Source organism: Eumetopias jubatus, unplaced genomic scaffold (assembly GCF_037043125.1).
Source record: "Eumetopias jubatus isolate StellerSeaLion01/CBP00866 unplaced genomic scaffold, mEumJub1_p1.0 scaffold_5, whole genome shotgun sequence".
Classification (NCBI taxonomy): Eukaryota; Metazoa; Chordata; class Mammalia; order Carnivora; family Otariidae; genus Eumetopias; species Eumetopias jubatus.
In genome coordinates, this window is record NW_028274811.1 from 51,798,131 (window position 1) to 51,803,539 (window position 5,409).

Here is a 5,409-nt window from a genome sequence, read left to right on the forward strand (position 1 = left end):
CAAGCCCTGTGGGGATCTTGGGGTTGATACTTAATAGTGTGTGGTGTTTGCCCCCTGCAGATGGTTGCAGGATGGAAGACAGGGATACAATTATGCCCAAAATGAATTATCTTTTAATACAAGGTGAAAACATTTCAACACTGAAGAAGGCTGCAAAAAAATGGCATATTGGGTTATGCCGTACTCCAAGAGGTGTTTTATACTCAGAGCTTGTTTCTCAGTACCCATAATGAGATGAGTACTATTCTCGGGGAAAAGCAAAAACTTGTCACTATCTAAAGCTTCATCTACTTAGAAAAGAATATAGTCTATACGTAAGGAACTCATTTATGGTATAATTGTCACAACTGTACATTTCTTTTCCTGTGTGATTCTAACAGTTTTGTAAATCTACATAAATGGTAAGATCTCCAAATTTCAGATTAAGATACAGTTATGTGTAAAACACCTTTTTTTTTTCCACAAAGTATCATGTTGACAATAAGTGCTATAAAAACTAGTCTATGTTAGTCCTAGTTGCATTACATTTGCCTAAGAGTTTTAAATAGGGATTTAAAATAATCGTAGACCGGAAGGGGTTGTTACGTTTATTAAACCATGGTTTTAGTGGAGAACCGGCTAAATCTGGATGCCAAATCCAGCAACTTTCTCCCAGCTTTGCTGAGATAGAATCGACAGTATAGCACTATGTTAGTTTAAGGTGCACCAAATCGTGACCTGACTAAAAAGAAAAAAAAAGAAAAAAGCGGTTTTTTTCCTCGTGATGAGAACTCTTAGGATCTAATCTCCTCACATCCAGCAACTTTCATGACCTAGAAATGTCTGAGTGCATGTGATCGGACTATCTGTGTCCTGGTTATTATTTGGAAAATTGGGAACCTGTTGGATTCCCATTCCCAGAATTCAGAAGTATCCTTGATATCATTAAAAGTTGGTTACCCCAACATATGCACAGAGATGAAAGGTGTAAACTGTACCCAGCTTCCAGCATGTTCCCCCACGAGGCCAAGGGAATGGACACAATGGTGAGCAGCCAATTGAGCTCTTCTGTTCTTCCCAGGAACTCTTACTTTCCCTCTCAGCAGCTCAGCCAGCTTAGTCTCCACATTCTAGTTGTTACTTTTCAACTCTCCACAGGTACTAATTATTTTCATTTATGATCATGGTGAAGTGGTGAATCAAGTTCCTTTTTTTTTTTTTCTTTCTCAACATTTTGTAAGAAGTGGGTCAAGATGGAAAATGTTGGAAGTTCTAGAATTCTGATTTTTATTTTATCCAAAGTATATCAGGCACTTGCCTGTGCAAACTTATCACGGGGAGTGCCTGGGTGGCTCAGTGGGTTCAGCGTCCAATTCTTGATTTTGGCTCAGGTCATGATCTCAGGGTTGTGAAATCGAGCCCCGCTTAAGGCTCCATACTCAGTGAGTAGTCTTCTTTGGATTCTCTCTCTCCGTCTCTCTCTGCCCCTCCCCCATTCATGCCCTCTCTCCATCTCTCTCTAAAATAGATAAAATCTTTAAAAAAGAGAGAGAGAAAGAAAACTTATATCATGACAGGTTTCCCTTGAGGCTTTCTGAGATTCCTGCCCCTTTGCTTGGCTTCGCTACCCCACATGGCTGGCATTCTGAGGTTGATACAAAGCCCCATCTACATAACAGCAATAGACGGGGAGATGGTGTGAGTGAGCACGTGTTTATCCTCACGCATTCCTCTCTGATGATCTTCCCTTCAAAAGACAGTTGGATAAGAAGTTTCTAGATATGATTTAACAGAACCAAATATTTGGATTTTTTAAAATGAATACTAAAATTCTTACTCAATATGGTACCACAAGCCAAGATGACAGAAGGTGATGCGTATGATGACAAATTATGATGGAGACAAGTGAATGAAATTTCTTTTCACAAAAGAACATTCAAAATGTGATCCATGTGCACTATCTAGAAACATCCTCATTAATGAAGGAGTGAAACTATATTTTTAACATAGTTACAGATCCATGCAGACGTTTAATCTCCAAAAATTTCAGTTGACTACACAGATGGATTTATAACAACCTCTAATGGGTGTAACTTAAGATGGAACAGATGATTCTACCAAAACGGATTAATCAACCTCTTCCAAACTGCAAATTAAAAAAGAAACAAATCAAACACTGCATTTTCCTTGCAGATGTTAAGCAAAACATATTCAGTCTTACTCCTATAATTACAGCATTAGGAGAGATTTACCAACATCAAAGTAAATAAAAACATACCAAATGAAAGCTGATGAAAAACTAACAAGAGAATGAATGATAATCTTTTTAAAATCTCATGGCGATAGACTCTCTTATTGATTTCAATCGTACACTCCTTCCTTTCAAATGGAAAGACCTGAAGTTCAAATAAAAATATAGCTCTGGTGGAGACCTTGGCTATGGTCTAACCACACAGTGTCTGACTAAATTCATCTCCAGCATCTGCAGTTCGTTTTTTTAATCAAATGTTTTTGTTGTTGTCATTGTTGTTTTGTCCAACTTTCATTTGAGCATTTTTAGCACCAGGAAGAAAAAAAAAAAAGACACATCAGTAGGGATGTCCCGAATCCGGGATATTCAAAACAAATGTTATAAATTGGCCTTCACAAGTGTTGTACTGAGTTCAAATAGCGAGTTTTCACAAGTGATTTCCTATCAGTGACACTCCTACAGGACCTCTTGGAAACAAATGAGGGTCAGAGAGGACTACTCTCCCAACAGATTTATTAGCCAATGCCCCACTCCTTCATCTCCCATAATACTGCACTGCACGAAGCCAGTCGTGATAGTTCTGCCCACAAACTGATGGAGGTTGGACATCCCTGGGGCTCAGTCTCCAAACAGCATCCGATCAGCATGCCCTCACAGCCCTGCTCAAGACTCTCAGTAGGATGGAATGATAGAGTGGCGGTAAATCAAAGCTATAACTACTTCAGCTCCCGCCAGTCTGTCTCCACTCAAAGTGTCCATTTAGCCGGGAAGCACGGGAAAATTTATAGCCAGGACTTTTATAGTGTGGTGCTTTAACACTGCGAGGAACCCTATACTCATGCCTGAAACCCTTGAAGAAGGGCAGACCCTCAATTTGTTTTAAACCTATAGGCAAGTTCTGCCTAGGCTGCAGTAGGTCTGAAATTAATCAGTTTGACATTCACAAATCTCTTTAACTATTACTTTGCATTTTACTCCTGAAGATGCCACACGTTAAAAAAAATGATTGTTGATAGCAACAATTCCATTTTTTATTCATTTCCTTTTTGCACAACGTAGCTGTCAAGAATTTCAGATGATGAATGTTGTATGGGAAACACTTTTAGAATGTCGACATGGCATGCTTCTCTCTCTCTCCCTCTTTAATTTTCAGAGTGTTTTGTGGCTGAGGCTGACTGATGAGGAGATCCATGAAAAAACTCTGTATCCCCTTTATTCATACTCTCCGGAGTCCTGCCTTGGCACACTGGAAAAAAAATGGCAAGTGCGCCCCCCAAACCCCAAACCCCCATAATATCATAACCCACTTCCCTGCTATATTTTTTCTCCCTAGCAATTAGCACGATTTGACACGCTATATAAAATACACAGGATATACGTATTCCACTCATTTATTTTGCTATGGTCTGTCTTACTCAGTGGAATGTCAGCTGTATGAAGACTGGGATTTTTGTGTGTTTTGTTTACTGCTGTATCTTTGGCACCGAGAATAGGACCCAGCATTAGTAAGTGCTCAGGAAACACTTGCTGAATGACTACCTTGCCATCATCATAAGTTACTGATGTCAGGCAATGATTACTCTATTTCATCTCTTTACTCTTAACAGGCTTCCATCCCAGACTCCCGGGGCCCTTTCCTAGAGCATCAAACCCAGCCTAGACCTTTGTTCATCATCCCTGCCCCGATCCCATCCATAAATCTCACCTAATCTAGTGCTGGTGGCTAATCTGATAAACTAAACCTACAGAATAATAGCAGTTGAATGTGTTAACCAGTCACATATAATAAACAATCGTTTTGTGATTTAAAACCTAAACTTCAGGCCATGACTGTTGTAGCTAATCAAATCCCAAGTGCCCTACCCCTGTCCTTACCCTATCCGCACCACTAAAACAATGGGGGGAGACAGGAAGGGGGAATCAATCAGAGGCTTCCAGTTCAGTCTGCAAGTGTTGCCAAGCTGACAGTAGGGCCAGTCATACATAGGGCATGGGCGGAGGGTGGTATTGCATTACCCAGGGGTCAGTACACTTTTCCTATAAAGGACCATAAAGTAACTTTGCTTTGAGGGATCTACTCCCTTCTGCTATTGTAGTGTGAGCATAGCCGTACACAATAGAATCCTGGCTGTGTTCCAGTAACACGTTAGCCACAAAAACAGGCTGTGGGCCGGGTCTCATCCGTGGGCCATAGTTTGCTGACCTCCGCTCTAGAGCCAGGGGAAGTGTGAAACAATCCCAAACCCTTCTGTCTAGGCTCTTCCAAATGAATATGGTTCTGTTGCTTGATCAGTGCATTTAAATGTATCCAGTAATCAAATGTATCTGCATATCTAATGGTTATTTTTCTCAAAAAAAAAAAAAGAATGATGATGCCCACTGCTTGAAAATTGCTTCTTTTTATATGCGTTCACCCACCCACACTCCCTGGCGCCTCCCCCATCTCCCACCCCACCCCTGCCCCCATGGCAGCCCTGGAGGTGTTCTGCTCTGACCTCCATTCAGGAGCGACTGAGCTTCAGTAAGTGCTGTTAGGTGACAGTCTCCAGGGACAGTGCCTTCAGGATCTGCTAGCCTTACTCTGAGGCCATGGTCTTCCTGGGCAGCCTCAGCCAATGACTGAGCACCGAGGGGACTAGGTAGGACCTGGTCACTCCCCCCCCACCCCCACAAGAGGACCCCCTCACAGGCACTTCTGCTCTAGAGACCCCCAATCCCGCTTTCTCCTCCCTTTCCTTCTCCAAGCGTCAGAGCCGCAGCACCATCCTGAGGTTTTTCCTGCCCAAGCCTGTTCCTTCTCCCTTTATCTTTCACAGACCTTACCCACCCCCCCCCAAATCAAACCACGATACTCCCAATTCCTCCCATGTGTGCCTCCCATCCGCACCACAAACCGCCACCCATCCTATTGAACTTGAGATCCTCGACACATTCCTGTTACGAACCAAACCCCAATGTGGGTCAACAAATCTTGTGGTAGAAACAACAAAAGGAAATGTTTCCTGTTTTTTTCTCAGGGATGCCTTGATATGGTTTTAAATATTTAAACTTATTCTTCCCAAACAGTTCTCAAATTATCATTAGGAAATCAGAGGAGTGATTGTAGCACCTGCTCAGATCATTTCATGCATGCAGAGCGTCAGGGCCATGTTGAGGGGCAGCATTGCTGGATACGGGAC